Below are 22,769 nucleotides of genomic sequence, written 5' to 3'. Positions count from 1 at the left end.
ATGACATACTAAGGGACAATAATTGAAATGTCCTCAATGCCAGAAAAACAAGTGTTCTCAATCACTTCCAGTTTTATTTTTTGCATGAATAAACTTACCATGAGTACATCTTCCAAAAATGAAAAAGTTCAAATGTAAGATCTGAGTTGAATTGTGAGCTTCTCATACAGTATTCTTGGATTTATGTCTCGACTGCAAAAGATTGAGATCCTGAATAAGGCTTATGGGCATGTTAAAACTGTACCCAGGCTGAGGAAGTAGCTTTGGATAGTTACTGACCTTGAAAGTAACCAGTTTTTTTGACTTAATTATGCTGGTACCAGGAAAGCGTAGAATAGATGGTTTTGATAGCAAGAGCCAGGCTGGACTTTAACAGTATCAGAGATAGGAGTGGGGACCATTTCTTTGGAATAAAATTTAAACATGTTTCTTAATAGTCAACTCTCTCAAGCATTATAAAATCCTGATACAGAACTCAAGAAAGGAAACACACACACACACATATGCACACACACACACACACACGATTTATATTGTTGTTATGTTAGTAAATAATGACTAATGTGGTTTTTGGTTGTTATCATTGATTAGGGATTGGAGTTAACATTTCTTCAGGTCTGAGCAATCACCTACGTGGTAAAGTCATATAGTGTGGCAAAAATTTCGGATTGGGGCGGGAGGGGGTGCTTATGTCATTTGTGCTCTTAAGGTATGGTTTATTCTTTTATGCTACCTGTCATTTCTGCCTTAAACAGTGTCCAGGAAATTCAGCCACACACAGCAAAGAACCAGATCCCTCATTTCGATTCTATCCTTCCTCCTCTAGAACTGACATTCCTTAAGGCCCTGTCCTCAAGTGACGTGTCCTACTCTAGCTAAATGGCAGTAATCTAAGAAGCAATTGGTAACTAACAACACATGTTTTACTCCAGCGGTTTATCAAGCTATGTCATTTTATGCCATGTCAGTTTATACAGAGTGGCATAACAAACAACACTACAGGGAATTTGAGTTTTCTATTTGTCTACTTCCTTGAAAACATGATGTTGTATGCTGACAAGTAAATGGTATAGGTGTAAGGAAAGAGTAGCAACTACCATATTATTTTGCCAGAATCCTTATGTTACAGTATCAGAAATTGCCAAGAAAGATGACAGTGAATGTTATAACATCCCTTACAAATAATAGCAAAGCTTTAATCAGCTGATAGACACACTCAGGATTGAAACGCAACCTACTAGGGTGAAACATGACAAGCGGTTCATTGAACACTGCACAGAAGGTAAATGAAGTGTGTATTTTCCAGTCACAACTGGAATTTTAAGTGAGTGAAATGGAATAAACTCAGTTTGGAATCTGAAATAAATTCACCGTGGAATGTGTCTTAGAGACCAAGGTTTACACTAGCACTATACAAACCCCTCAGCGTGAAACATGACACAAGGTGAAATTTTCCTGGCATCTTAGAGTCGGATACAGACTTCTGAAGGACCAGGGCACAGACGTTTCATCAAGAGCTATTTGTTTCTAATTGAAGAAGGAAATGCAGATGTTTATATAATACTCTGGGTCATGAGTAATAATCCACTAGGTACATGGAGTTGTGTATACTTTCTCAGAGGTGGCATTTCTATCTGAGTGTTACCAATAAAATATTTTCATCAAATTTCCATTCTTCTTTTACTTGAAGCCTGCTTGCATACTTCTAAGGAGTGTCATAGACCATGCATAGTGAAACTGATTAGTAGAAATGGGAAGTGGCTGGAGAAAACCCAAGGAAAGAATCAACTTGAAATCATTCAGAAGTAACCAGTAAGAGCAATTTAACTACCCTATTGCCAAAGCTCTCTTCTTAAATTACAGATTCTCATGAGCTAGTAACTGTGCAGGGAGTCATAAACAGGAATAGACACTGTATGCAAGGCTAAAGAAGCAACTGGTAACTAACAACACATCTTTTTCCAAGATAAGATTAAGTCACAAAAAAAGGCTTACCGTCCAGAGTTGAAAAACTTACATATTTCTCAGAAGCTTCGAGGTTATGTGTTTGGTTGGGGCTCCAGGAGGAAGCAAAATGCTAGACTCCAAAAAGAGAGAGATCCTCTGTAGAATAACACTCTGAAGAGCAAAACAGGACTCAACGGTAGAGGGAAACTTAGCAAAATCCAGGGCTATGAATTAGGTGTTCCTAGTTAGAGTCTGAGTGTCCTGAAATGATGAGATGAGTGAGCCCCAGGATTGCAGGATTTGTGAAATGAATCATCAGATCTACTGGTTTGCTTTTTTCGAGTGTGTTATTAGAGTTTATGGGGAGTGCTGGTAGTGATGGTGGCAGAATTAGTGCCCTGCACTTATGTTACACTTTTCTACTTTAATCAGTAGCTTATAGTTATTTGGTCCTCATTTGCATTCAGGTAAAACCAAGATAGCACACTATACTTCAGCAAGTGTTTGTTTTCCTGGCAGTATTACAGTTTCAGGGGGCAGTTCTACAGTGTTTACAGTTTCCACTGCTTGGAGCTTTCTGTATATTTATCCTTGGATTAGACTCAAAGTAAGCTGATTTTATCAAGCCACCGGGTAATTCTGACCATTTCATCTGGCGATTTTAGTACTGTATTGTCGCAGCTGACCTGTATACGTAAGGAATTACTGGGTCATCAGCTCACGGGAATGCCTTTTGATTATGAACCCACTTTCAGCATGTGTCCACTGAAGGTAAGGGGCAAAGAAGAATTGCATGATCTACTTGAATGCCTGTTTTAAATAGATAAAAGTGGGGTTTCGGGTATGGCCTGGTTATATCTTCTTAAACCTAAGTAGTAGAGCCGCGACTCGGCGTAGCAACAAGAGATCTTTTGAACAACTGAACATTCAGATGAAGCAACTGTGTCCTTCAAACCACATCCTTCCTGCTGCCTGTGGGAAAGGGGTGATATTTGTGTTGAGCTCTGAGCACATGCAGAATAGATCTGTGTGTATTTCCACAAATAAAAGGACATTGTGTGTGGGTTTGGCACCTGGGATGGCAAAAGCAGTTAATTGCTTCCGAAAGCTTTGTTCCAACCCAGGGATCGGCAGGATTTTTAAGCATCGAACTAGGAACTGGCCACTAAAAATACTTATGCAGAAGACCTATGATAGCAGTAAGTTTGCAGAGCAGAGCTAAGACTTGCAAACTGTGTTATATCAGTGTCTTACTACGGTTGAGAGAAAAGGATTTAAGTGCCGTATTTCCAAACTGCAAACTAATGAGCAGTGTTGCAGTAACATTTTGAGATATTGTATGTTGTGTTTTCTATGAGGATAATTCAGAACATGTAGAATATGAGCATATGGTTTTCTAAAACAAAAACTTTGCCCTAGTTTCTTTGCTTATGTCGTTCACATCACATTCATATAGTCACTGGCTGTTAAGGATTTTTGTTATTTATTCAGAAACAAAGTAGTGCCCTCCCTCCAAACCCCCCAAAAAACTTAAAATAAAATCGAAAGATGTATTAAAAATTAAGCTTGGATTATAAAAATGAAACAGTAATGCTCTCATGCCATTCAACCCCAGACTTGTCATGTTACAGGTAGTTAGCAAGTGAACAGAAAGCTAAGCATGAACATATTTTAAATGCTCCTGATATTTTCAAACACTTAATCCTAAGCCTTAAAGGGCTTTATCTATAACAATTTCAGGAATTCCAGTGTTTTTTTTTTCTTTATTTTAGATTTCCTGTTAAGTTATTCCCCAGAGTTTTTATATAAAATGCAAGAATAAGCATGATGTAATGAGAAGACAAAGTCTTAAGTACTGTAATTCATGTTGGAAATCATGAGTATTGTTAGGACTTCGTACTTAAAATTAAAGTGGTCATCTCCTGAATATAATGAAAATAAGAGCAAGTGATAGCCCTTTGTCTTTATTTAAATATGCTTTTTCTGCATAAGTTTGAACAACTCTGGCAAGGAAATATTTTAAGAGGCAAGATGCATTTGTAAATTTATTTTTGCTTAATTAGTGCTCAACTGAAACTGATTTGAGAACTTATATTTAAGCAAAGATCTTCATATGTTGTTATAATATGAGAATTGTATATTGTGACATTTTGAATAATCATGATTTTATTCCAGTGATCCAATAAAAGGGGTGCTCAATTGAAAGACTGGAAATGTGTCAAAAGCCCAAACTCTGCACAGTGTAATGATTCCTAATTCTCAAAAAACCCAGTGGGTTTTAGTTTCCAAAAGTGATACAGTAAAAGAGTACAGAGTCCCTCTCTAAATCTGTGAGTAAAATTCTCTTTAGAGGGAATGCTGAATAAAAAAAGATGAGATCAGGGAAAAACGTAAAAAATATTCTTCTCCAGCTCACGTTACACTTGGAGTCACCTTTTACCCAAGCTCAGACAGAAGTACGTAAATGGGAATCCCGATGCTTCAGGAGCAAGAAGAATGGAAACATGTAAATGATGATAGGCATGATATTAAACCTTAGGTATGGCATTTCCATTGAGCAACCACTGATGTTTTGGAGGGTTCTAAATCTTAATAAAGAGTGTGTATCTCATGCATGATAGAAATGCATTTCATTAACAGGGAGAACAAAGTTTAGAGCTGAAAGTAAATCAAAGTAGTTTGTATTTCAATGAAGTACAGGAAAGCTGCCTCCTAAAAGATGGAAAAGGACTAAAAAATATTCTTTACATATTGTCAGTACAACTGAAGAACATGTATTGAACTAATTCTTACACTGAAAATTCACCATGCAATGGCCAATGGGCATTATCTTCCTACAGTATGAGAAGTACAAAAGAAGTCCTTACTATATAATCTGGTTGGGGATTATATGCACTCATGTGTATCACGGGCACTCATGAAACAAATAGAGAAAAATATAAACAAAATAAAACCATGTAATGCTGTGGTATGAAAACATAGATATTGCAGCAGGTGAGAGAGGGAAATGAGAGCTGACTTGGGAGATTTGCAGGACAGTGGGGTATTTTTTTAAGATGCACCTTGAAAAGCGGTGAAATGTGTCCCTTCAACAAAAGGCATTCCAGACCTTGAAATCCCAGAAGAAAATGAAAAATTATTAATCTGCCAATTCACATTCAGCTTTTGGTTCATGGGACAAGCATTTAGATACGACGCAACCTGTTTGATCTTCTCCTCCATAAATCATTCAGTTCCTTTAATGTTTCAGCCAAAGTCTGTGAAGCGATGTAACTGCTTGATTTTGTCAGGCGATTTATAAAAATGTAGTCACCTGGAAAATGCTAAAAGGATTGACTGAAACCAATTTTCACTCTTGTGAAATATGTCTTTGTTTCAGTCAGGTTGGCTCAATAGCTAACAAAACAGAAAGAACCTGACAGACATGTTTCTCAGTGCCCGTTGGCCTCGTGTGCCTACCCACTCACATATACCTAGTTAGTTGCATGAATGGATATTATGGCTATCTCCTCCCCACACATATTATTTTTGCTAGCTCAAAAAGACTTCCCTCTTACAGTTTAACCATAAAAGGACACAAATAACACAATCTTAAGACTCAAATTCTAGTCTTAATGTCATTGCCTGCAGGATTTGTGACTTTGGTTTTTATTTGATCTCTCTTAGTCTTCGTGTTTCTTTATTGCATTATTACCATTAAGCACACTGAGTAACACAAATGCATTCTCTGCAGTGCAAATGTATTGGAATGAACAATCTTCACTATGTTAAATATGAAGTAGAACTTTGTAAAAATAATGCACTTCATTTGGAACTAAGTTAACATATTTGAGAGTGGCATAGAATTCAGAAGCCAAATTCTTTCTGGCCTGGACAAGCTAAGCAGGCCATTTACTGTAAGAACATTCATAAAAATGATTGTGCTTTATTGAATCTCATATTTCTTTTAACTTTGTTTTTTCATCATTGGCACATTCCAGGGTAGATATGAACATGTATCAACTAGAGAATATAAAAAATTAAAAGGGAAATAAAGATCAAGCTAGAATTGATTGGTTATGTCATCACTGTAGTAATTTGTTTTCTTTAAAGTACAAAAATTCCATGTTGATGCATATATACTACCTAGATTAGCACTTGCAGCCAATAGAGACTTTTGCATTTTCTCAGGATTCTCTGCTTTCTATCTCTTATTTTACCTCTGTAAGGTGAGGAATACTGATGAGTTGGAATGCCAATGATATCTAAACTTGTTTTCATGGAGAAGGGGTAACTATGTCCATTTATTTAGCTATACATCAGCCACTAGCACTCAATTACTTGCCAGAAATGCTAAATACATGAAACAGTTCTGTTCAATAAGGATAAAGCAGGGTCTAAGTAATTTCTGTAGATATTCTAAGGGTAAAATAATGAAAAAAGAATATTATAAGCTATAATTAATGATAGTTTTAATTTTTAAATGTTAATGTTTTATTAATATTTTTCTTTGAAAGGTATATCTATTATCTTAATAGAGATCATATTAACTGAATTATATTTTGCCTTGTTTTGGACTGATGTTTTAACTTCATCTTTCAAAATAAATAATGGGTCAATAAGGGTTGGCTGACACTTAGACAAATGTTCATTAAGCTCCCTTATGGCTATTACTAAAATATATTACCACAAATATTTATAATGATTGCTGCCATATATCGAACAATTCCTGTATGTCAGACACTGCTTAGCACTTCATATGCTCCATCTCACCACACTGATTATTCGCAGGATGCAAGCTGATTAAATATAATTTGCATCATTTGGGGCAAATTGTATGAGATGTTTATAGAATTAGAGTAGGAGTTACTGTGGGTCAACATGACTGGCCCATGGCTAATAAGATTTTAAAATATATATATATATATTATTATACTTTAAGCTCTGAGATACATGTGTATAACATATAAGTTTGTTATATAGTTATACACATGCTATGGTGGTTTGCTGCACCCATCAACTTGTCATCTACATTAGGTATTTTTCCTAATGCTATCCCTCCCCTAACATTAGGAAACAGGTCCCGATGTGTGATGTTCCCATTCCTGTGTCCATTAGTTCAACCATTGTAGAAGACAGCACGGCAATTCCTCAAGGATCTAGAACCAGGAATACCAGTTGACCCAGCAATCCCATTACTGGGTATACACCCAAAGGATAACAAATCATTCTACTATAAAGACACATGCACATATGTTTATTGTGGCACTGTTCACAATAGCAAAGACTTGGAACCAACCCAAATGCCTATCAATGATAGACTGGATAAAGAAAATGTGGCACATACACACCATGGAATACTAAACAGCCATCAGAAGGGATGAGTTTATGTCCTTTGCAGGAACATGGATAAAGCTGGAAACTGGAAACCGTCATTCTCAGCAAAATAACACAAGAACAGAAACCCAGACACCGCATGTTCTCACTCATAAGAGGGCTAATATGTGTTAAGGCCCTCCTCTTCTTGCCATTTAGCCTCTTGAGATTCTAAAACTTAAAGATGAGGCCTCAGAGTACAGGCTAGTAGAAGTTTACATCCTGGCGGCAGCAGTTCATCTGAGTGCCGGGTTGAGAAGCCTGTCAAAATATCAGGGGCTTTCACCACAAGAAGGAGGGAAACAAATTCTATTTTTTAAATGGATGTATGTTAGCCCTGAGCTGATATGCACTGGAGCCAACCCGTACAGCCTCTGGTATTCTCAAATATGCTTGAAAACCCAGAAACCTGCCTTTTTTTGTCTCCATCCCAATCAATATTGGCCCAAAGTCAGAAGTCTTGCCTTTTTTGGTCATTCTGTAGATGTTGGACCAATGTCAACTTGGTGAGAATGTTGACTTAGAAGAGCATGAACACATCCTGGTCCTTATAAGCATCCCAGATTTACAGAATTGCCTCTTGAGCTCTTAATGAAATGAACTAAGTCTAATTCTCTGTATTAGGCCATTTGTTGAGCAGACTGATGGCCAAGCCCAAAACAGTACACTGGTGGGGCTGATACTGGCAAAGCGATATTTTTTCTGTAGTATTCTTCAGATTAAGCTGTTTTCTTTTTCTCACCATATATGGTAGTGGCTAAGAGTCAGTTTTAGAATTATGAGTTAATAAATCCTGGCTTTTCCATTTAATTGTTCATGCGTTGGAAGTTTACTTAAACTCACTCTATGTCCCTTACTTGTAAAATGCATGTATCAGTAGGGTTGCTGGGAGGATTCAGTGGGATTATACAGGTGAAGTGCTTAGCACAGTGTCTGATACATACAGCACACTCAATAAATGCTAATGTGAGAATAAGATAATGTTTAGGATAAGGATTCCCTAGTTGGGCATTTATTTTCACAAAGATATTCCAACTATACCTGAAAGAGACCTCCTTCATCTTCTTCCCTCTGATCCATTGATGACACTGTGTGTCATATTCTAATGTTTTACAAATTATTGAAGCTAGAAATTCTATTTGCCAGCTCTTCATTCTCTGGCCCCACACCTAATCAGATACCATGGCCTGATGGTTTTGCTATCTAAATATGGTCTTGAACTACTCAGTTCAAGTGGTCCTCTTGCCTCAGTTCACTAGGTGCTGAAATTACAGGCATGAGCCACCATGCCCAGTCCAGTTACTTATTCTTATATTTAATCTTGCTAATATTTCTCCCTGCTGTTTCTGTCTACCCTCTCAACCATGTTGCTCTTCCTATTACTTAGCAGTACAGACTCAGCACATCAGAACGGTGTCATCTTTGATCTAGCCGTTGCTTCCTTCCCCCATATAATTTCCTCCAAACACCTATTTTAGATGTAGAAAAGTATTTAGTAAGCTTCATTATTGTTTGGAGGATAATGGCAGTGTAATTGTCTTTGTTTTGGTAGTGTAATGCTAGCATACTTAACCAAATGATCATGTCCTTTCTACCATTTGAAGTGTTAACTTGAAGCTTGGGAAACATAAAAACCTGTAATTGGTGAATTATTGATCGGTTTTTTTTTTCCAAAAATATCATATTATCAATGAGTAAATGGATCAGGTAAAAAGCCTACATATACAAACTAAAATTGGACATACTTCTACATTGAACATACTTCTACTGGAAATGGATAAAAAGGTATTTTTGTCTACTAGAGTAATTCCACCCTATGCACCATGATATATTTTTCATTTCTAGTTACTGGACATGCCTGTCGTTTCTATGCCAAAATGTCTCACTGCATAAATAAAGATAATTTTATAGGCTCATTCATTTGATTTTAAGCTACCAGACAGGAGGGAGACTGTCTAACAAGTGTGCTTAGAACAGGGCAAAATACTTAGTCATCAATCTGTAAATGCTTGTTGATTGATCGGTGGCCGGGCAATGGATTTTGGATTGTTTAACCAACAGTAATGAAAGCCTTGCTCTCTGGTTAAATACCTTAAAAATACTCTTTGCCCTGACTTGTGGTCTGGAATTTGCAAACTATTTCAAGAAGGTAAATCCACCTTCTTTGGCAGCCTTGGGTAAAATTAACTTAGATTTGGAAAAATAATGACTAATGGCTTGAATTCAAGTGAGCAAATGTATAACTTGGTTATGGAGATGTACAGACTTTTCTAAAAATTTATTAAACAATATTATAAAATATTACTAAAAATGCCAGTCTACCTATCTTTAGACTCCCCCATACTTGTATATTATAGCACAGAGATCAGAAAACACAACTCTCGGGTAAACTCTGGCCTACGCCCTGTCTTAATGAATGAAGCTGCAGTGGGACACAGACACGCACATTTGTGTACATGTTGTCTCTGACTGCTTGTGCACTACCACAGCAAAGCTGCGTTGTTCCAACAAGGCCTTTAGAACCATTAAGGCCCTGTTCTGAAAAACGTGTTGTCTCCTGTTCTAGCACATTCTGGATCATGTGCAATTCTAATTCTTTTGTGGCTGGATACTGTTATGTTAACATGTAATTTTGCTGCACTGTGAGTCAGTGTAGGTTTTACCTATGCATTAAAATAATATTCCTATTGATACTGAACTTTTGAATAAAATAATAGTAGATGGATAATATTTTATGAAGTTAATGTGCCTTATATTACAGAGCTACCATTACAACAGAACTAGATTCTAGACTTAGTAACTTTTAGTTTGATTACTGGGTCCTCCTTTCACTGTCTCAGAAACTTTACAAAATTTACAAAAATTATTTAAGCTCTAGGCCACCATTTTCTCATGTGTATGATAGGGATAAGGATAGTACCTATCACATAGAGCTATTGTGATGATCAAATTTTTTTAAAAATCCAAATAAAGCACTAGCAATGTACTTGGCACATAGTCCATACCCAGTAAATGTAAGTTACTGTTGTGTTTCGATGCAACCCTTAAATGGAGAATGATAGCCAGCTTTGAAGGTAATTCTTCTTGGAAGGTTTTCATCTTCTATTTGGACAGAATTGTTATTCTGAGTAGCCTGCACCTGACCCCAAAAGAATGAATATTAAAATGTTTTCTCATTTTAAAATGTCAGTTTCATAATTTCTTGGCCAATTGAACCTTCCACATTGAGGCACTCTCTCTGACCTTTTTTGGTAGCACCAATTGTTGAAAAGTCTCTATATAATTTTAAAAAGCTTTTGTGCTACTTTTCCTTGATGCTTATTATGGGTTTGAAATTGTGTTGCTATAAAAAGTATTTGGCTGTATATGCTTTTATAATGAAAGTAATTTAATTGGGCATTTTGCCTCCACAGATCAGCAAGGGTCAAAATGACTTTTTTATTTTATTTATTTATTTATTTAATTTTTTTTGAGATGAAGTTTCACTCTTGTTACCCAGGCTGGAGTGCAATGGCGCGATCTCGGCTCACCGCAACCTCTGCCTCCTGGGTTCAGGCAATTCTCCTGCCTCAGCCTCCTGAGTAGCTGGAATTACAGGCACGTGCCACCGTGCCCAGCCAATTTTTTGTATTTTTAGTAGAGACGGGGTTTCACCATGTTGACCAGGATGATGGTCTCGATCTCTTGACCTCGTGATCCACCCACCTCGGCCTCCCAAAGTGCTGGGATTACAGGCGTGAGCCACCGCGCCCGGCCCAAGATGACTTTTTTAAAAAGAGAACATGAGAGAAGCATTACAGAAGGGAGAGAGAGAGGAAAAAAAAAAAGACCTCACCATTTTTTTTCAGCACTGAATGATGCATGCTTCATTAAGACCAATGGCGAGTCTCACGTGTTGTGTATTTGCAAGCCTGCTCCACTGACAGACACCTTCCCACATGTGTTCCCTGGAGTGAATGGTTGGTCACCCCACATCTGTTTAGTTTGTACCTGCACAATTTGACAATCCTGGGCCAAGGGCACCTTAAGCACACGACGCCAACTATCTTTACTCACTACTTTTTTCTGAAATTCTTGCTGCCCTTGAAGTTTCCTCATTGAATTTTTCCAAGATTACACTTGTGTAAGAGTACAAGAAAACAAATAGAAACTAAGTACTTTTCTTAAAGATTGGATACCCCAGTCAAATTCATTTACGTTATCTACTTCTTTTTTACACAGTGTTGGTAGATTGTAAAGTTAACTACCTCTTTGCCACTGTTGTTAAGGGTATTCTGGAAGTGGAGCAAGTACCATGCTTCTCACTTAACAAACACATCCTTCAAATATGCCACTGACAGAAGATGAATTTAACGTTAGTTTTCAGAGTTATATCCCATTTGAATGAGATTGGGATAAAACGGAGTGAGAACTTAGGAGTTCTGCCAAAATTCCTGCTTTATATGACATTAAAACATGCCTATTCTGTAACCAACTCTCTGATAAAGGAAGTAATGTAGGTACAATGATTAGGAGAGGAATCGTCTGGAAGACACCATGTCTGTCCATCAAGATTCCCACTTAATTCGGTCAAGTGAGTCTTTCAGATCTTTGAATCTTTGTTTGCCCTATATTTTATAAGCTCACAATGGTAGTTCAGTTAAGTATTATGTTGACAAATTGCTCTTCAAAATATTCGCAATAACATTAATTGACAAGTCTATAAAATCAGCAAAAAATGTTATGATCTTTCATGTAGCTGAAGGTGGTGGAGTTAATGGAATAACGTTAATATATTCTTAAACCAGAATGGAATTTTTGGCACAAGGTCTCTGTTTTTCATTCTAACTTTGACTTAAGGATCTACTAAATCTTTTTGTCAAACAGAGAGTTTTCACTGCACGCACACACACATACACTCACATATACATCCTCTCAATCATCAGAAGCACTTTTATTATTACTATAGATGAAACCAACATTGATTCATTTATTCAATCCTTCATTCAAAATGTCTTGAGTACCCACAGTGTTTTAGGCATTGCCTTGATCAGCAGTTCTCTAAGTGTAGTGTGTTGAAGCTATGTGTTGTCCAGACACCTTCGGGGAGTTTATGAGGTTAGAACACTGAGAATGATATGAACTTTATTGTCACAGTAAGACTCATAAGAACTCACTGTATTGACATTTGCACTGCTGGAGTAAAAGCAATAGTAAGTAAAACTGCTGGTCCCTTAGTACAAATCAAGGCAGGGACACAAAACTGTATTAGCCATTATGTTATTCACTACCTTTTGCTCACACAGGTTTTACATTAAAATGTTGGTGATGAGTCAGTAAAAAATAATAATCGTAACAATTTTGTTAAATCTTCATCCTTGAGTGAACATCTTTGTAATATTCTGTGTGCGCAGTGTAAGTACGCATAAATGTCTGTTTCATACTGAAGCATGATGGTTGTTATGAAGGAAAAAAATATCACAGTGGCGTTTTTTCAGATTGATGCTGAACTACCTGCTTACTTCAGGGAACATCATTTGTGCTTGAAAGGACTAACAGATGAACTCTGGTTATTCAGACTTGGCTGTTTTGCAGACATTTTCTCAAAAATTAATCAAGTGAGCTGTCACCACAAGGCACACAGTTGACATTGCTTGTTTTCAATGATAAAAATTTGGGCTTTCAAGCAAAATTTAAATTTCAGAAAAATTTTGTCCACCACAATGAGCTTGACAGCTTCATAATAGTTACAGAATTTTCTGGTGATATTGATGGTGATATTAATTAATGTGGCTTTTTTTGTATTAGATATCATTAAAGTGACAAAATTTGGATGATCTGCATAACTCAGTGAACAAATATCTTAAAAATGCATGTTACAAATCATGCATGGGTAAAAGATTCATTGAAAATATACAGGTTTTAATATAACACAGTGTGAAAACTTCACAGAAATCGTTTAAGATTCCACTTTGCATCTCATTTTGAGAAACTACTACTTTCGAGTTTGGGTGTATTTACCAAGTAAAATATCCATAATTATCTAAAAAGACTACTAAAATACTCCTCTCTTTCTAACTATATATCTGTGTGAAGCTGGATTTTCTTCATTTGTATCAACCAAAACAACGTATCACATAACAGATTGGCCTTGGAATCAAAGATACAGGAATCTAGCTAGCTGTCTTTTAAGCCAGACATTAATGTGATTTATGAAGATACAAGGCAATACCACTCCTACAATAAATGTTTGAGTTAGAAAATATAGCCTCTTTACAACAAAAATGTGTAATTTTAAAAACTATGTAATTGGTTTATTTTAAAATTGTTTTTTATTCTCCATTTTAACTTTTAATATGGTACGGATATATATATATATCCCCATAAACAAAAGTCCTTTGGTGTACTTAATAATGTTAACAGAATAAAGAGAACTTGAGAGCAAAAATTTTGAGAACTAGTGTTTTAGATATGGAAAATGCAGCATTGAAGACACAGACTCCACCCCCACAGTTTAATAGAGGAGGTAGAACACGCATGCTGCTCCTACCTTTCATGTGATGTTGTCGTGGAGGTCTGTAAGCAAGCTATGGGAATACAGCCGCAGCACTTCTAACTCACAGAAGTGGGAGAAGCAAGGCTTCTTAAGGGAGATATTATTCTACCAGAGCCTTAAAGTTTATCAGAATCTGGAAGTTCAAGTACATGTTAGGCTGATAAGGAGAGAGTGGGCATTCTTGTAGAGGGAACAGTCTGTTCAGAAAAACTGATGATAAGAGAACAAGCCACATTCTAGGAACTGCAGGTTTAGGTTGCATGAGTGACCCATGGGCGCTGAGTCTGGAGTGGAGATGAAGAACAGCACAGCTTGTACAGGGTCCTGACAGTGGGGGTGCAATGGAAAGATTTCTGTTTTAGAAATTTAGAAAGGTAACTATTTTAGAAAGATAACTCTAGCAGAAGCAGAGAGGTTCGTGTGGGCATTGGGACAGAAGGCAGAGACAGAGAGAATTTAGGACTCTATTGCAGCGGTCTGAGAGAACATTGGTGAGTGCTATCCTAAGGCAGCAACGTCAGGGAGGAAATGAAGAAGTGGATTTCAGCAGTGTTGAGGGGCTTGAATTTATAGGACCTGTTAGCCGAACGAATGCAAAGGATGAAAGAGAATGAGAACAAAATACAACTTTAAGTTCTTTACTTAGGTGGTTGGGAAACAGGAGAGAATAAAAAGGAGGAAAAACGTTGGGGAGGAGGGTGTTGATAAACTTACTATAACATTTTGGAGCTTTAAAGGCTGTGGACCATCACGTGCAGATAGTCAGTAGACAGTTGAATGTGCACTTCTGTTAGGTAAGAAAAATGCAGAGGCTGAAAATAGAGATTCAGGAGTCATCACTCTATGGATGTCAGCTGAATCCATGTGTCTGACTGAGAGCACTCCGACAGTGGGTATAGGGTGAGAACATAGTCAGCCTGAGGATATCTACATCAAAGAGATGAATGGATGAAGAGGAATTACATTGCAAGAGATATGGGCTGCCATAATACATGTAGTCTTATTTAAAGTGGAGATTAAGGAAGATTCTGATTGATGATCTGCTCAGAACTGAATAAGTCAGTGATCAGTTCTGTCACTATTCTTATATGCCATTAGTATTGTGATAATGTATATGCATTTTTTTCATGTGGGCAAGAACAAGAGAAAGGAAGAGGGAGAGAAATGGGGAGAGAGAGCAGAGGGGGAGGGAGGGAGGGTGGAGTGAGTGTGAATGGATATGGAAACTGTGAACACTGTCTAGTACAAATCTTCCCTTTTTGAATATCTGGCAGTAGTTAGATAATTTAAAACATTTTAATTTTGGTTTAGATTCAACTGCATCTTTTGCTAACTATTTATGATCTATATATAGCCATTAAGATTGTTTCCTCAAAAACAGGAAAAATCTTTACTGTGGCCTTGATGGTTTGGCCCAGAAATGATAGTCCAAAGCTGAAAAGTTAACCAGTAATTAGCCATATGTGCTTGCATTTTACATTTTAAAATTCATATTAAGCTACATTATGGGGATTCTGGTTCCAAATTACAGAGAGCAAATGTAAATAATTAGGTCCAAACACAATTATTTAGCAACCTTTCCATTTTAGTTCTATCTCAGAAAAATCTCTGAGTCTAAAAATGCCCAGCCACATACCTATGGGACACAGCCTGAGGGATTTCCTCCACAGATTTGCACTTGGTCTGCCTCCTATCCACGTACTGATGAAGTTCAATGATTCAAATGACGTGTTTAAAATATAAAACATTTAGATAAGCATACCTAATATCTTATTTTATTTGTTTAATTGAATTAACTTTATCCAAAAACGGATCTCACATTTTGACATTACTTACATTCTTAGAAGTGTTATTTTTCTCTCCAGAGGTCTCCACTCCCTAAATGCCATTTTATTCAATACAGATGTCATGGCACATCCTTTTGTCTTCTGTTTATTGGTCATTTAATCAGGTTGACTAAATGTTCCCTGAGCTCTCCACCTGTTGGAGTTATTAACCTCCATAGGGCCTCTAATCCCAAACGGATCCAAATACCTCAACCAGCCATGAGCCAAAGTGGAGACTGGGTGTGGCTCCAGCATCTGGACAGCTCCGCAAAGTATGCGTAGTTGGAAGAGGCTAAAAGGGCAAGAAGGATGCAGAGAAAATTCAAAATGAAGATACCAGGGGTTCCTCCACTGACTCAAACACTTATGAACAAAAGAAGATAATTGAGCAAAAAGTCCCATGAATAGTGGGCAAGTAACTATCTGTAGATATATATCTGATATCTAGTAAGTGTCTGAAAAATATTTTATTACTATACTTATTTAGTCATTATCAAGTTAAATAGTCAGAACTAGAGACTATTAATAAGCGTTTATTTTGCTATCAGGCTCTGGAGATGCATATATTTGTGATAAAGCTATTTTACTTTTATTACAAAGCATCTTCTGTAAGAACGTTTGTATTCATTAGAGAGAAAAAATATTTCAAGATAAAATTAAAGGATGAAAGTTAAATAGGGAATTTATTTGAATTAAAGTAAGCTCAACTATTGGTTTATATATTACTTCACTACATTTTTCTTATGTGGGGAAATGAAAAAGAAAAGGAAGTAACCACCTATTAAATATCTGTTCTCAATCAGACATTGCTTGAACTTTTATGTACCTTATTTAATTTAACATAAAATATATCATCTCTTATGCTTCTTAATGTAGCATATTAAATTTGATTCTATATGTTGTGAATACAAATTTTATTTTTACTTAAGAATTTTTTCAAAGGACAGAAATGATTATACTCTGAAGACTTTCCATACTTTTACACATGTGGAAGGTGCTAGTCAACGATCAGTTATTTTTGTCCATGATGTGACTATGCCCTCCATCTCTAGTTACATAAAGCAAAGCTTTCATTCATCACGAACGACCAACCTAATAGCAATGAGCACTTACATCAAGCATTCACACGTAGATTTTTAACGGTAATTTACCATTTAAGGAAAATAGTTCTTCTTGGCGAGATAACAGCCTCCAGGTCTGGGGCAGGAAATGTTCAGGATGAGTGTAGAGTATCTTGTTGCACCAGACACCTAAGAAACCAGAGACTGCTGAGGTTGTGTCGAAAGGACTCAGAGCCCACTTGAAAGGACTTTCGCTAGTGACCAGTGGCACATTTCAAAAATCGAAAAGAATATTCACAGTTAATTGAAACACATTAAGTGTGTTGAAATTCCATGGATTTATAATAATACAAGAAAATTGATAACTTTCAGAGAATGCTAGGGGCAGAGCACAACCCAACATTCTGAAAACTGCTAAATAAAAGAATCAAGCGTTTTTTTCCTGTTTTTTCTTTGCAAACTGTACCTCATTCTGTACTAAGTAATTGAAAAAGGAAATGTGATCCTTTTTGAAGAATTCCAGCGAATAACTGATGACAACATTTATTATATAATCAGATAAATGTTATAAGTGTGCAATGAGAATTTTTGTTATTTTTTAAGTTAGGGTACTGGTATAGTGATTATATATTCTTTAGTCTTTTAGCAACATATACTGATAAGTATGCAGACAAAATGATGAGATATCTGGGATTTGCTTCAAAACGACCCAAGATGGAGAGAAGTAGGTGGGAACTTAGATGAAATAAGATTGCCATATGTTGACGATTATTGAAACTGGGTGATGGAATTCGTTATCATATATCTCTACATTTGTGTATGTTGGAAATTTTCCATTATTTAAATTTTTCAAAATTCTTCCTATTCCATAGCATGTATTCATTTGAAATAGAGGGCATTTGCATTTGCTCCAAAAGGGTGGTTATGTTAGAACAGGAAAAGAATTATTATACTTTTGATTTGCTGATTTTGATGGGTGCAAAATAGACTGAATATTCTGCTAAGAGTCAGAAACAGAAAACTTTATTATAAAATCAATGTAACCTGAGGTTAGCATCTTTAATGTCAGCCTAGTAGAGATCAGTGTGACTGAAGTATTACCCCAGGAGTCCGGCATGTGTCTTCTTTCAAAGCGGAAGTCAAATAGTTTCTATCCCCACATTATAGATGGTGCTGATTTGCTTGATGCATAAATAGGGTATTCAGAGCACATTGCTTGTGTCCATTTCCTGTACTGCCAGATCATCATGTTCAGCACTTGCCTCTGCTACTGTCTCTCTGCTGCAACTGCAGATGTTTCACATAGCTGACAAGTTTTAAATGAGAGGCAATTTTTTCCTGCTTTTGTTATTTATTTTAAAATGATAAGCCAAATTTTAAATTATGAAATCATTTTGAATGTTTTTCTCAAAACAGGCCACTGTCAAACTTTTCTTTCCCAAACATGGATTCATTAATTTTGCATCAAATAAAAGTGGTGAATAAAAACAACAAACAATAAATGAAGCAGTATTTTTGGCTCGAGGTATAAGTTGCTGCCCCGTTTCTTTTGCTGACCATCTGTAGTAGGTTATTTGATTATTGCCTCTTGAGGGTTGATTTTGGTTCAATTAGTTCTTTTCTTCTTTTGTCCTTGACAATGCGCCTGGAGAAAAATCTTTCCCACTCTGAAAAATGCTGATAAATTTACATTATTAACAATTTACACTAACACAAACACATCTGAATAGGAGCTATGCTAAAGTAATTTAGCAGCTGAGACCATACAGGCGGGTTTCCTTGGGGATATATGAATGTGCCATGATGTTTTCTGGCCACTCTCTTCATCGGTGAGGAATCCTTCTGCAGATGCTATGGAAAATAAATTAAGAACAACATGATCCCCAACTTCAAGGCCTATCCCCAACCTCCCATAAGATTTAAGTCTGAAGGGCCAGGAGAACTAAATCCACCCTAATGTTATTTTATTCTCCTCTGAATAATAGCAGCAGATAGACTACTGCACTGTCCCTATGTGCACATGTAACTAAAGTGCTTCATAAATATTAACACCTTTAATCTTCACAAAAGTCCAATGAGGAAGAGATTATTCATGATTGCAGGCAGATATGTCATTTAAGGATCTGGCAGAATAGAAAGGAAATAAGCTGCCCCAAAGCCTATGAGCCAGACCAATAGAACCAGGATTTGATCCAGAATCCTCCCTGCCATATCTACTTAAAACAACCTCTTTGAGGACAAATAGTTTATTATTATTAGCTAACAAGCAAGGTGTAGTTAAAACTACAACCAACAACCAAATAATAATAACATAGTAATAACAACATAAATTATTTAAAACTTTATACATCATTATATACCTTTAATACATCCTTAAAATAAATGATACCATCTTCACATGCATTATACAAAGGAGCATTGGTGTGGGAATGAAGGATTTATTTCAGGATCTATTATCAGGTGTTCAACCTAATGACCCTTAGACTAATATACAGTGCTACAGATTTTGCTTTATAGCCTAAGTTTGAAACTCTATCTCAGGTTTTTGCTTCTGAAATTTTTCCAAGATAAATTGCCAGACTTGTTAAAGTTAGTTCCATAACCAATGATGCCAATACAATTTACCTTTCCAGCACTGCACTAGCAACTTTTTTTTTTTTTTTTTTTTTTTTTTTTTGACATAGAGTTTCCCATTGTCACCCAGGCTGGAGTACAATGGTGCAATCTTGGCTCCATCACCCAGGTTCACTCAGTTCTCCTGCTTCAGCCTCCAAAGTAGCTGGGATTATAGATGCATACCGCCACACCCAGCTAATTTTTGTATTTTTAGTTGAGACAGGGTTTCACTATATTGGCCAGACTGGTCTCGAACCCCTGACCTCACGATCCACCTGCCTTGGCCTCCCAAAGTATTGGGATTACAGGTATGAGCCACCTTGCCCAGCCATTTCATTTTCTTATATATAATAGAGTGCAATAAAGTAACTTGTAAAGAATTTGCCTATAAAAACAGTTGGAATTTAAAATTCACATGTTATTCCATTGGGTAGTCATAGAAATCAATTCTCTGCTCTTAATTTAGTTTTACATGAAAGTTCAGTCTTTCTGAAAACATGTGAATATACTTACATAACACATTTATATTTGCATAGAATTACTGCTACTGCTAAAGTATTTTAAAATAGTTTATTGTTATTGGTTCATTTAAAGGACTTTTTATCCCCAAAATGAACTCTGGCTAAGTAAGTATGCAAGTGACTTAATATCAACATTTTCTTCATATATATTACTTCTCTAATATATTACACTAAAGTATAAATAATTACAATAATGTGCCTAAATCCACTTAAAACCATTAGTCATCAGGCATATGTAGTAGAAGAATTTTCATTGCACATTTTAATAAAATGACCAAATAACTTTCACAATGCAATTATTGCCTTTTATCACCATGAATAGTGAGTAAAGCCAGTTTGCAATGATCTGTTTTGACCAAATAAATTTCCAGAGAAAATCTGAGCTAACAATGGAACTTAAATCTAACCACTAAATCCACACTCAGTCATAGAAAGTGTGATAATGTTACTGCTGGGATAATCGCCACAAATCATTTAAATTAAAAAAAAGAAAAGAAAAACTAATCCCATTTAGTTCAGATGTTTCAAATGCCATTCAGCAAAGTCCTAAGCTCATAGTTCAAAACTCAAGCTCTGACACTTAGCTTTGACTTCCCTCACTTTTGCAACAAGCCTCTGCTCCTCACCCTTAAATTAGAGCCACTTTCTTCTTGCGCGTTTGTTATCACTGGTTCTTGGCTGCTTAGACGGGGCACTGTGGGTTGACCTAGGGTAGAGCACCGTTTCCCAGAGTTGGGCTGACACTATTTGCAATGTTATGCTGCTCTCTGTGATGTGTTTATTTGTTTGAAGGAAGGGATTACCCGGAAGACTCCTGCCTAGCAGACAATACTTACGCATTACAAAGGTATCTTTTAAGATGTCTGTAAGATTACATCTCAGAAAGTCAGCAACTGAAGTTAGCTGATCTTTCAAAACACATATGGTTTATTAAAACACAGACAAAAAACACCTAGAAACCAGAGGCAGAAAATATGATTGACTATGTCTGTTTCTTCCTTGTAATACCAATCTGGAAATGAGAACAACAAAAAAACAAACAAACAAAAAACAGAAATAATTATCTATGGATGAAGCGTCTTTGATTTGTCTATTCGTTTTATTAGCAGCAACATGTGAACACCCCTAAATGGGTTAGTTGTGTGGGGTTTGCTTTCGTAATTTTAATGGTTTGTGGTGATCATCCCAACAGTAACATTATCACACTTTCTATGACTGAGCCTGGATTTAGTTCTCTTAGAATTAAGAGAACAACTTGCCGGGTCCAGTGGCTCATGCCTGTAATCCCAGCACTTTGGAGGCCAAGGTGGGTGGGTCACCTGAAGTCTAGAGTTCAAGACCAGCCTGGCCAACCTGGTGAAACCCTGTCTCTACTAAAAATACAAAAATTAGCCAGGCATCGTGGCATGCACCTGTAATCTCAGCTACTCGGGAGGCTGAGGCAGGAGAATCTCTTGAACCCAGGAGGCAGAAGTTGCAGTGAGCTGAGATCATGCCATTGCACTCCAGCCTGGGCAACAAGAGCGAAACTCTGTCTCAAAAAAAAAAGAGAGAGAGAGAGAACGACTTTAAAAATGAATACAGGGTTTGAGTTCACAACGGCAGGCTTGCAGTGAAATATCAACGTGACCAAATTTGCTCTAATGGTACCTTCTATCTGCATTTTGATCATAAGCCTTTGGTTCCTTCTCTCACCCAGTCCTCATCCCTGATAACCCCACGCCCTTCGTTTCTTGCTCTGAAGTCATCTGTAATTGTAGGATGCATCTCTGTAGGGAATTTGAGAGAAGCTACATTGCTGAGTGCTTGGGCACCAATGCCCAGTCTGGAGAGCCCTGGCTTGGAGTCAGTACTGGAGCTTAATGGTAGGGCCGGCAGGTGATCAGAGCCAGCCAAATGGGGATTATGATACCAGGGCCAGGCTCCTGGAGGGTTTAGGAGTTCAGTAAGCATGTATAAATGAGAGAATGGAATACATTCATTTTAGGGCAGTCAGAAAACAGTCCCTCCCTGAAAGTGTGACTGTCCTCTTGAGTACATGGATGTGATCAGTTTGGTATTAGAAACATACCAAAGAGATGATTGAACTTGAGGAACGACATGAGAGAAAGGCAAAAGTCTATTACACAGACCCATGACTTTCTTTCCCAGATCTTGTGTACTAGGAAGAGAAACTTAACATTTACCATTTGAGCACTCTTTCTGCTCTCTCAGGAGGGCTTGTAGAGTGTACTCTGTACGGTCAGAAAAGCACTGTGTAAATAACAGATATTATTCAGAGAGTCCTGTATCTATTAGAAAAGGATTGCAAAATATCCATCCATGTATGGTCCTGGAAGAGACAGCTTTCACTTAAGGTTTGTTTTTGAGGAAGAAGTCTTGGTCACTGCCAAAGCACAGTGCATGTAATGTCTCTTCTGAGGTTGCTCCCGGAAGATTTTCGCACCTGCTCCCCTTACGTTGTCCCTACCTGTTTCCATAGATTTCAATCGTTTTGTTAATGTTCACTATAGGAAGCACCTAAGAATAGACTTGCTACTCTGAGCAGATTCTATCTTGGGGCATGATGGATGGAGAACAGCCAAGAACATTGTAGCAAATAGGTGCCCAGTTGGGCTTTTCAATATTATGTATTTGACAGGGCACAGCAGCACCAGCATGCATTGGCATTGGAAAAATGCATTACCCAGTTCTGTTTGAAAGCTCCTGTCATTTCAGAAGCACTTGAAAACGGGCATGCACGTTTTGCTGCTGTGCTTGCCAGGACTATTAATAGGAGCTCAGGACTTACACTTGTATTGCCCTTTTTATTAAAAAAAAAAAAAAATCCAAAAGTACTTTTCCCAAACAGTGCCAGTCAAAGCCAACTCCAGCAATCTTTCACCATAACATTGCATAACTGTTGAAA

General features: G+C 37.0%; 1 protein-coding gene across 8 annotated transcripts in view; it reads left to right on the top strand.

Annotated features, from left to right (window-relative positions):
* The window catches only part of CHRM3 (cholinergic receptor muscarinic 3), a 507,768-nt gene that overhangs the window by 312,442 nt on the left and 172,557 nt on the right, over positions 1-22,769 (top strand). Inside the window, exon 1 of one of the 8 annotated variants that reach the window (XM_035280816.3) lies at positions 2,593-2,718. The exons of the other annotated variants lie outside the window; for them this stretch is intronic. The gene's annotated coding sequence lies outside the window, so the exon portion shown is untranslated. Of the gene's footprint in view, positions 1-2,592; positions 2,719-22,769 lie in introns of those variants that run through there. 8 annotated transcript variants of the gene reach the window in all.

Source organism: Callithrix jacchus, chromosome 19 (assembly GCF_049354715.1).
Source record: "Callithrix jacchus isolate 240 chromosome 19, calJac240_pri, whole genome shotgun sequence".
Lineage (NCBI taxonomy): Eukaryota > Metazoa > Chordata > Mammalia > Primates > Cebidae > Callithrix > Callithrix jacchus.
This window is presented reverse-complemented; position numbering and strand designations above follow the sequence as displayed.